Below are 11,865 nucleotides of genomic sequence, written 5' to 3' on the forward strand. Positions count from 1 at the left end.
TACGGTCAAATCAGACAGTGATGCCCAAGCCCTACAGAAAGACCTTTTCAGTCTCGAAACCTGGGAGTCTGATTGGTCTATGAAATTCAATCCAGATAAGTGCGAAGTCCTAAGAATCAGCCGCAATTTAAGAAACCCTGTAATATTCTCTTATAAGCTGCATGACATAGAGTTAAAATCGGCTGATTCTGCCAAATATTTAGGCGTAACCATTAGTAAAGACCTATCATGGACCAATCATATCAATAATGTAACATCAAAAGCAAAAAATCCCTAAGATTCCTCAAACGTAATGTCAAAACCCCAAATAAAAGAGTCAAAGAGGTTGCATATAAAACCTATGTTAGACCCCAGTTAGAGTACTGTTCCACCATATGGCATCCATGGCAAAAATACCTAACCCATAAAATTGAACAAGCTCAAAGATCGGCAGCAAGATATGTCTATAATGACTACAATTACACCAGTAGTGTCTCCAAAATGATAAATGAACTAAACTGGCAAACCCTAGAACAACGCCGTAAGATCAGCTCAGTTACTATGTTATACAAGATCCAACAACACCTTGTTTCTGTTGACTACAGTCACCTTAGACTTACTAGAAACTTGAACTACTTGATACCGTATTCAAAGACACATTATCATGCAATCTCCTTTTTTCCCAGAAGCATACGTCTGTGGAACAGTCTCCCCGTGTCTTTGCAAGCTAGTCCCAACTTAGAAGTATTTGTTGGGCAGCTACCACCCTTCTATCAGTTCTAATTCAACTTCCTGCTTTTACTTTTTAAACTGACCTGTAAAATAGTTCTTTTACTTTATCTTTGAGATGCACATAATCTCTGTATTCTTATTATTTTTAACAGCTATCCCTGACAAAGCGCCTGCTAGTTATAATAGATAACGATTGTTAAGCAGTATAACATAGACATAGACATAGTCCTCCTTGATTTGGCCCAAAAATCAGATGGGTTCTTTGAGTCACAGCTTGTGAGGTGGGTGCTAATTGCTGGAACACATGAAAGTAAGGTATAAAGAAATGAAAATAAAATTTAAACCAATGCAAATAGATCGAATTCCTGAATTTTACTGACAGTCCGAAACTACCCACTGTTCTCATTCTGTGACAAAAATGATGAAGTTTGTGTTGCTTCTATGCCTGTCCCGAGCATGAAGAAAATGTTCAAAAGTAAGTGTACATACCAAAATATGAATATATATGTGTTTTTAAGTGCCTATAAACATATTTTGATATTTACGTAAAATATGGTTCATTAGGCCTATGTATACATGCTTTGTCAGTATGGGTCAATTATACTTACCGTCCTGGTTCAGATAAACCAGTCTGGTGCAAATGGTTATCTCTCTGACCTGATTATTGTTATAAAATTTATATGCATATACATATTTTATTAGTACAAGTAAATGCTAAACGAAAAAAGATGTACATCCCTAACTTTATAATGTGATTTGTTGGGGGTATCCTACATGATAATCCGCATGCATACATATGCTATTACGGCTTAATAACATGACACCGAATTTCGTAAATAAAATGATAAATATTTACTACTAACACAGAAGCCAAAGATCATGCAGTAGGGGAACAACCATCACCATCCTAAAATTGACAAAATCTAAGCAGAATAAAGTCCTCAGAAATTTTGAACGCCTTTTTTTTCTCAAAAATTGAAAAAAAGGGAAGAATAAAGCGACGATCCATAAAAGAGACAAACTCAGTGAACTTGAAAAGGCCTCAGACCAAGCAAATAAATTTCTATTTGTGCCACTAACATGTTCCACAGGCTGAATGGAGTACCTCTTTCTATTTTTTTAAAGACCCCAAAAGCAGACTGATGACGTTCTATGAAATAATTTTATCAAATTGTTGAAATTCAAGTGCACTTCGTGTTAGTCACAAACTCCGGCAGTACAAGGGGCTTCGTAACAACTCAACATCAGTGTAGATCTGTGTCCAATCGCCTGTTCGAGGTTTAAAAAATTACAGTTCTATACGTGAGCTCTTAGACTTAGACTTTTCCAAAGAAGTAAGACCCACTATATTTGCCATCCATTTATATTTTAACATTTCGTAGTAAACCATTTTAGGCAGTTTATCGTCCAAGCGCTAGGGATAGAATTCAGATCATCCGGAATTGAGTACACTCCATACCGAACAGAGTATTTATAGTTCCAAAATAAATCTTAGTTGAAATTTAATGATTATTTACCTCTTGTTAAGGGTCGTCTTGAAAAGCTCTGAATAGCAGAAGATTACAAAAGATTCTCGTAATATAGGCAGATTCAGAGCTGAACTTATAGTGTGTTATTTTGACTAATTTAAACTTAGACATTGACAGGGGTCCTTTTAACTAAGGCCTCTTGGTCTTACATATTCAATGGTGGCCATTTTGAAATTTTTAAAGCCTACAAACTTTCGTAGACCATGTAAAAATGTATCTCGAACGTAATACTGTGTAAAACTTATTATGGAAAGTTTAGTGGTTTTGACAGGCTTATCTAGGTAAGGCATAAAATCAAGGTTTATCCTCTGGCTAGTTGAATTAGAAAATGAAAGTAATTGGCGATCACTTTTAAGTAAAACGTACAACGCAGCTACTTTTTCACCGGGATATTTGGTCTATTTGTACATTGTATTTGCATATATTTGCGTTTAGTACATGTGTATTAAGATATTTTGGGTTAATTTCAATATTCTAAATAAAACAGCAGAAAACTTGTCATGGTCTATGAATACAGTTTGTCTTACGACATTTAGGCTAAATGTGACTATTCTTTGACGTTTTTTATCAACTGATTTAAAAAAAAAGGCGTGTTTTATTCCCAAACTTACACAATATAATATATTTTAATACATAAATCATAATTTTTACTCGTATGCGATACGCAAATTATAATATAAGCATACAAGTAATCTAGGAACAAAACGCACATATATTTTGACATTGATATATGCATGTCTATATTAGGCCAAAAAAAAAATCTTTGTTTCCGGTAACATGCTAAAAAAGGTCGGAAAAACATTTTTTTTTGTATTTTTTTTATTAAGGGAGACTTTTCGGAAAATATTTTTGTGTAAAAAAATGAGTACAAATAGGGGAGTTATGCGTTTAGAGCATCAGTAAGTTGATTTCTAACATCAATGACCATGTTTAAAGCATAAAAAGTGCAGTTTTGCAACTTTATGTCAAAAAATTGAAAGAATTATTCTCCAAGGCCATAAAAACATTTAGAGTCGGGCCAAAAATTTAGGGTAGGTCGGGATACCGGAAACTAACATTTTTTACGCCTTAACTATCTTTTCGCTTATAAATCATAATTGAAGCTTTAAACTCATCTTTTCATAATATCTTGTTTCATTGCACGCTGCACGATTTTCAAAACTGTAAGCCGAGAGTTTTCAAATTAGGAAATTTATCTGCATACTACTTTAAATTAAACACTTGAAATATTAAATAACTCATGCATTTAGTTGGCCTAATAGCTTTGCTGCACTCGAGATCTAGGCCACTGAATGGTTATACAAAGTTGCAGTGCACTAGATAATTATACTCTTTTCAGAGCATAAGACACCTTTTTATAACAGGAATACAACATGGCTTCTGACACTGAAACAAACATTGAGCAAATGAATGTGGATATTACGGGAGAAAGTTTTGTTGACTCTGACAACATTAACGTCCAAACTTCACGTCATCAGAGGATCCTAATTTACGGTGTGAACGTATCTCCGCCTATACATGTCACTGTGATATGCGCTCTCCAGGTAAGACTATCATGAATAAACAAAACGCAAAATAATCTGATTTTATCCCGTTATGTTATATATTACAGTAACAGTAATTGTACATTTTACCATATTTTTGTAATAGTCAGGTGGTATTAGCGATAAATTGTTACATAGAATCGTTCAATGCCGGTGTAATGAAGTATTTCGATCCCCATAGATTAATGACCCCCCGGTCATTATTCTATAGAAAAAGTGACCCCCCCCCCCCCCACACACGGTCATAGTATTATGACCTCCAGATCATGGTACTATGACTCCCCCACGTGAAGTAAACTGAACCTCACGAAGAATATTGACTCCCATAAAAAACGACCCCCGGTCATTTGGTCAAATTTAGTGATAACTCATGTATCTAAGGCCTAATTGCTGCATTTTATGCCCCCCCACTCGGGGGAGTGGGCATATAGATTTGCCCTTGTCCGTCCGTCCGTCCTTCCGTTTGACCATTAGCCCCAGATACCATCACTTGACACAGAAATCAGAGCATTCCGCAACGGGAAAAGGGATTCTTTTCTAGACGCTGTATCTTGGTGTATACATTTTTTTCAGGAAAATAACAATTCACAATACGTTCACAAAACACACCAGTGTCAATAATCCCTGCAAACTTCAGTATGAAGTTATTCTTCAGAAGAAAACTGCACAAGAAACTGCTAGCATAGAACTTAGTATTAATAGAAGTTGCAATACTTGGCAGTGGCAGTAAAGTACGGTAGCAGCAACAATAGAAAGTAGTAGTAGTAGTAGTGGCGGTGGTAGTGGCAGTTGCAGTAGCAGCAGCAGCAGCAGCAGCAGAGGAATAAGTGACAGCAACAACAGCAGCAGGAGAAGAAGAGGTAGATGTACAAGACGTATTAGTGGAAGCAGGTATAGTAGTATCAGTAGTAGCAGTTGTAGTAGTAGTAGTAGAAGTAGTAGTAGTAGTAGTAGTAGAAGAAGAAGAAGTACATGCAGTAATAGCAATAGAAGTAGCGGCACCAGTAGTAGTAGTACAATCAAAATGTTAACTATTGGCAATGGAGGGTATTAGAGTTGTAGATCTAGTAAAATTGTCCGTTAGGTTTGGTGGGGATCACTTTTTAATAGATATTATCGTCGAAAGTCTAGGAGCCGGTGTTTTACACGGAAATAGTAACTTTTTTAAATAGAATAATGTCCGGGAATCGATATTGTATGAGAGTTCGAATGTAGTAATTTCGGCAGTGAGTATTTTACATGGAAGGAGTCACTTTTTCTATAGAATAATAACCGGGGTCGTTATTCTATGAGATTCGAAGAGAGTCATCTTTACAGTTTTCAAAGGGAGTCAGTTTTTTATAAGGGGAGTCAATATTTTACAGGAAAGGAGTCACATTTTCTATAGAATAATGACCGGGGGGTCGTTATTCTATGGGGGTCGAAATACTTCATTACACAGGCGTAACATTAAATTTTGACCCCGTTCAAAATTGACCCATGGGTCATTTTTCAACGTTGAGAATTGACCCTGCCAACATTTCAACATTATATTTTGATCAAAAAGTCGTGGAGACCTGATCAATTGTTAAATTCTGAGCAGTAATAGGGTCATTTTCTAACGGTTAGCTAAATTTAAGTTAAAAGTCGGAGATCGTCTGTTTGTAGTAGAGAAACACACTGGAAAGAACCAGACACTATCACAGGCTTGCTGGATAGCTTCATTAGAAAATAATTTCACAAGGCCGAGCCCGGCCTCAAACTGACAACTTTGCCGAGGTAGGCGAGATCATCTATATGTTGGACAGGGAACTGTTGACAAAAGTTTAACACAGTGATTTTCGACATTAATTTTGTTTGACAACTTTGCTTACTCTATGTTTTTAAAAATGCTGCGTGTTTTAGTTATTATAGAATTTCTGTTTTGTTTTTGATATCTTCTGAAAGTCTGAATTTTATGCCCGCAGTATTTTACATTTATAAACGATTAGAACGAAATAGCTCTTTACCATCACGCTGTATAAAATATTAATATTATTTTATTTAAAAAATTCGTCTTTTTTTATATAGTTTTGCTTAACATTCTGTTATTTTCATATCAAAATTGCTATTGAATTCGAGCTATGTTTATTTTCTAGCGGTGCTGAAAGTTTCAGGTTGTAATATTACAGCGGCATGCCTCCAGATCGTTCCACAACAAAAAAAATATTTTTTAGATATCTTGAAATAAATACTATATTTCTTAAGAAGGCTTTAAAACTTAATTACTGACAAACTTTATGTTACGGAAACACATGAGAATTTGCCGTTTTTGCTACAAATTTAACCTCAGCTCGAAATTCAACTTTTTCAATTTGAAATCTGAATATCGATCTTCGAGCTGGCTCGAAATTCATCCCCAGCTCGAAATTCAGCTTTTTCAAAATCTGAATTTCGATCTTCGAGCTGGCTCGAAATTCAACCCCAGCTCGAAATTCAACTTTTTCAAAATCTGAATTTCGATCTTCGAGCTGGCTCGAAATTCAACCCCAGTTCGAAACTTAACATTTTGAAAATCTGAATTTCGATCTTCGAGCCAGCTCGAAATTCAACTTTTTGAAAATCTGAATATCGATCTTCGAGCTGGCTCGAAATTCAACCCCTGCTCGAAATTGAATTTTTTGAAAATCTGAATTTCGATCTTCGAGTTGGCTCGAAATTCCACCCCAGCTCGAAATTCAAAATCTGAATTTGGATCTTCGAGTTGGCTCGAAATTCAACCCCAGCTCGAAATTCAACTTTTTGAAAATCTGAATTTCGATCTTCGAGCTGGCTCGAAATTCAACCCCAGCTCGAAATTCAAAATCTGAATTTCAGTCTTCGAGTTGGCTCGAAATTCAACCCCAGCTCGAAATTCAACTTTTTGAAAATCTGAATTTCGATCTTCGAGCTCGCTCGAAATCCAACCCCAGCTCGAAATTCAACTTTTTCAAAATCTGAATATCGATCTTCGAGCTGGCTCGAAATTCAACCCCAGCTCGAAATTCAACTTTTTGAAAATCTGAATTTCGATCTTCGAGCTGGCTCGAAATTCAACCCCAGCTCGAAATTCAACTTTTTCAAAATCTGAATTTCGATCTTCGAGCTGGCTCGAAATTCAACCCTAGCTCGAAATTCAAAATCTTAATATCGATCTTCGAGTTGGCTCCAAGTTCAACCCCAGCTCGAAATTCAGCTTTTTGAAAATCTGAATTTCGATCTTCGGGCTGGCTCGAAATTCAATCCCAGCTCGAAATTCAACTTTTTGAAAATCTGAATTTCGATCTTCGAGCTGGCTCGAAATTCAACTCCAGCTCGAAATTCTATCTTGAATTTCGATCTTCGAGCTGGCTAGAAGTTCAAAGCAAGCACGAAATTGATATTCAATGTTGAATTTCGATCTTCGACCTGGCTCGAAGTTTAAAGCTGGCTAGAGAATAATTTCGATTTTCGATCTTCGATGTCAGTGCCAACTTCTCGATGCTTAATTTGAAGTCATTATTCACTACTTAATATAGCGCTATTGGTTACGACGACGGGAAAATGTCTTTATTGCCGCGGCGGTCTGGGGTTCGATTACCGATGCTGTCATCTTTTTTTCTTGATTTGGAATTTTTAAAATATGTTAAAAAAAATCATATTCTAATTCATAATATGACCAAACTTTAATTTGAAAGAAAGATTATTTTTTAACCAAATCTGGAGGCATGCTGCTTTAAATGATGAATGCACTACGCGCGTTTTTTGTGTGTGTACGTAACGCCTAAATTGGTGGTGGCCTCTTTCATAAACCTGGTGTCCCGGACAGTGCGCTGTATGCCACAATAGGTCTGTAACACATACATAAAAGAATGTTTTTTTTGTATTGTTCTTGATTGTCAATTATAAAGTTATTTTAGAAGCCATTTCTATTAGTTTTATTTAGATTAAAGTTTATACTAACTAAAATTTGTTAAAATTGAATAAAGTTTGATAAAATAGGTAAACTTTGATAAAATTAGAGTCGGCCTTTGCCGAAGAACGAAAACACAAAGACTCGGATTTCTGTTTTTTATTTATGTCAATATATCTTTAAAATTCTATGCTAAAATCATAGTTAAAATGATTTAGTTAAAACCAGTGACCATCTTTGCCGAAATGTAAAATGGATGCAAGGATTTGTCTCCAAATTATTAGAATTATGGTCTAAAATTGGCCAATAATTATATAGTTTTAAATTTGTATAGGTTTATAAGGTTTCTTTTATTACCATAAACTGTAAAATTTTGATCGATATTATCAAAGTAAGACCTTGAAATATTAAAAAACCAAACCATTTTTTTCGCCGTAGTGGGAGGGGGCGGGGGAGGTCGTGGGCAATGCCCCTCTCCCCCCTACCAGGCCTCTGTCCTGGACATTTACGTCTCCATACCTCTCGCCTATTTGGTAAAGCCTTCCTATGCGCCTGGATAGAGTCCATTATCTTTGAACAAGGTGTCTGACGATTTGTCATTTTCAATGTGACTGAAGAGTTTGAACATATATCTGTAAAATCAAGAGTGTGTCGGTAGGACGGATCCCATGATCCATCCCCTCTCAGCTTGGGGTACCGTTTCGGCTAGACATTTACGGAGTATGTTCTGATAAAGGTCGAATTGTCGTCTGCTTCTCACAATAATAACACATGGCAGAACGCTGGAAAAGAAAACATACAAGTTTTTGATGGATGTCATTAAAAATGAATGTAAAAAAAAATAGAATCGAAATATTCGATTTCAAACATTGATTTTCTCTTAAATAAAATCATTGTCGTGTTGTTGTCCAGAGGCTTATTATTACAGCAAGCTTTACTTATAACGAACACTGTCAGTAGATTGTGTATCCACTCTTTGGTCGATGCAGAATAGAATGGTTTAATATAGAGAACATGGCATTAGCGAATTATCGGATATAACGTACACATTGTTCTGAAAATACATCGAAATTGTATCTTAGAATTTTTCATTTAGCATCGTGTTTCTTTTGTTTGCCCTTAACTGTTAGATAATGGTTCGTCTTTATTTGCTGTTTGCTACGAACTTGCGACCATGGTTACATAATGGCATAATACATAATTTCAAATACAAGTAAAGAAGCTTTTTACAGCATATCATTGATGAAAGTTACACACAATTATTAAACATACCAGCGACAGCTAAAATGTATAATTATGATGCGATAATCTACATGTCTGCATCTCCCATTCAAAAGCTTCAAGGCGTGAAGTATGAAGCATAAGTTTTAAGTTTAAACATTTTAGAAACTGCCTTTTTTAAAAAATTTCCGTCAGTATGAACCGTGAAAGATTTTAATATTTTACTTTAAAAACATATACAAACAAACAAACGAACAGTAAATTATTTTTTTTATTCTTACACTTTGAGAAGGACGAAAGGACATTAAAATTTAGTGTGCTTTCAATCAGTTCATTAATAAATCAGTTCGCTATTAAAAACAAATTTCGACTGCACACGCACGACACCACAAAACAGTTTAACGAGATTGTTGTCGTTTCGAAGTAAGTATTTTCAATTTTGTCTATAAACAATGTGTAACGAACACATTCTGCTGGCTCCGAGGAGTTGGTTATAAACGAAGTTTGTTGTATATCATTCGGGCTGTGTCCTTGTGATATAATTACTTCAACGGCAAAAATTACTGTTTGGGATATATTTTGTTTCAAACAGCGCACGTTTTTACACACAAGTCTATGTTAAGCAGCCTTTTGATATTGTGATATCATATCGCCAAGTTTCGGGTCACCTACAATCATTTTTTAAATTATTAAGGTGTGTAAAATAGTATAAATTTTTATTTTCAAATATTATTATTGTTTTATGTAGTTTTTTAAAAAACATTTAGTTATTTTTAATAAGATACTTATGGATTAGCAAAACTAGTTAGGTTATATTGTTTTATAGTTTTGTAAAAGCATTGATGTAGATGTGATTGTGCAATAATCTCTTATAGTTCCAACATGGAACGGCGTAGTACATTTGTAATTATAAATATATGTAACTCTTTATTTGTTGTATGTTTACGATGAGAATAAAGATTAAAATATATTGTCTTTTATAACTCTTTATAGAATGGCGATGTACATTTGTATATAGCATATATGTTGTTTTAATTTCAATATATGTATGTGCGACATTGATCAATAGAATTTGTGAAGGAAAATTTGAGGAATGGTCTATGGGTTAAGACAATTTTTATAAGAAAAATTTGAAAGTCAAATAATCTGAAATACAAGTAAAGCAGTATAAGTGTTTTTGATGAGCTTCGTAAACACAATGACTTACTACTTATGTCTGACTTGCTCACAGCAAGTGAATTTTGTAAAGAATTTAAAAAAAGTTATCACGATGCAGCAGAAATGAAGCATGATACTGTAAAAAATTTAGTAAGATATTTACACGAAGTTTGTCATAAAGTATCTTAACAGACATTTTATTTAATCCTTAACCACTTAAAACATGGTTCATTGAATGTCTAATGGAATAACAATTGGCAACACTAAGAAATAATGGCAGCCATTTTGAAATTCAAGATGACCGCAAAAGCAAGATCGAGGACTGCTACCAATTAAATTCTTATTAAGCGAAAAATAAGGTGATGTATATAGCACGAGGAAAAATGAAATGTAGCAGACTAAATTTTGAGTAAGTAGACTTTAGCGCAATCAGACAAGAATGAAACAGTTTTTTATCCACTATTTATGTGGCAGGGTAAAATATGTTATACAATTTCAGTTCCTATCTTTCATGTTAGCAAATATTTGATTTATTCAAGATGTAGTTTTCAAAATATACTATACCAAATAAAAAATCATTGTCAAATATGCTATATGATCAAAAAAGATCGCTTCTTGAACTGATATTTGAGCCGTGCCATGGGAAAACCAACATAGTGGCTTTGCGACCAGCATGGATCCAGACCAGCCTGCGCATCCGCGCAGTCTGGTCAGGATCTATGCTGTTCGCTAACAGTTTCTCCAATTCCAATAGGCTTTAAAAGCGAACAGCATGGAGCCTGACCAGACTGCGCGGATGCGCAGGCTGGTCTGGATCCATGCTGGTCGCACACCCGCTATGTTGGTTTTGTCATGGCACGGCTCATTTGTTGTCGTAATATCGTATTATGGATATATCATAGGGTTGTTTCAGATTTTGTCCGCTCATCATGCCGTAATGGAGTCCAATGGTGAAAGTGCACGTCTAATTACTTGTCGTGAAAAGAGGTTGTTTCTGTTTAGCGTAGTTTGGTTTTATGTTTCCATAGAATAATCTAATAAATTTGACTGTATGTAATAGATTTTACTGTATCTAAAATGAAGACCACCCGGTTAGCTTAGTAGATGTCGCGTTGGTCTACGGATCTCGGGGTCGTGAGTTCGATCCTAGGGCGGGGCGTATGTTCGCCGTAACTATTTGAATAAACGACATTGTGTCTGAAATCATTAGTCCTCCTCCTTTGAATCATGTTGGGAAGTTGGCAGTTACTTGCGGAGAGCAGGTTTGTACTGGTACAGAATCCAGGAACACTGGATAGGTTAACTGCCCACCGTTACATGACTGAATTACTGTTGAAAAAAGGCGTTAAACCCATAACAAACAAACAAACAAACTAACAAGTATTTAAAATGAATACGTCATGTTTTGAATATGCGTTAACATCAATTATACATTGTATCATTCCTGTGATTATTTTAGGGTGAAAAAGCTTCTCTCTGTGCGACACTATACATTTAAGAAAGTTATTAACTTAAATTTATTCATAGACATGTTTAAGAAGTTATATTTGATATAGTAACAATTGTTTGAAGATGTTTACAAATACATTTTCTAGTTTTGTTTTTAACCCACGCAAATTTGTCACACATCAAGCCTGGCCAAGGCAGAAATTCCCGATTAACCTTGTATTTTTCTATCCATGTACAATACGACAAGATACAATACGATACGATACATGAAATACCATAAAACATATTCACAACAAATCATGAGAACCCAGTCAAAAGAAATGTAAGTAAAACTTTTTGACAGAAAAAAAGAAGACAAATTAAT

This window comes from Mercenaria mercenaria, chromosome 11 (assembly GCF_021730395.1).
Source record: "Mercenaria mercenaria strain notata chromosome 11, MADL_Memer_1, whole genome shotgun sequence".
NCBI lineage: Eukaryota > Metazoa > Mollusca > Bivalvia > Venerida > Veneridae > Mercenaria > Mercenaria mercenaria.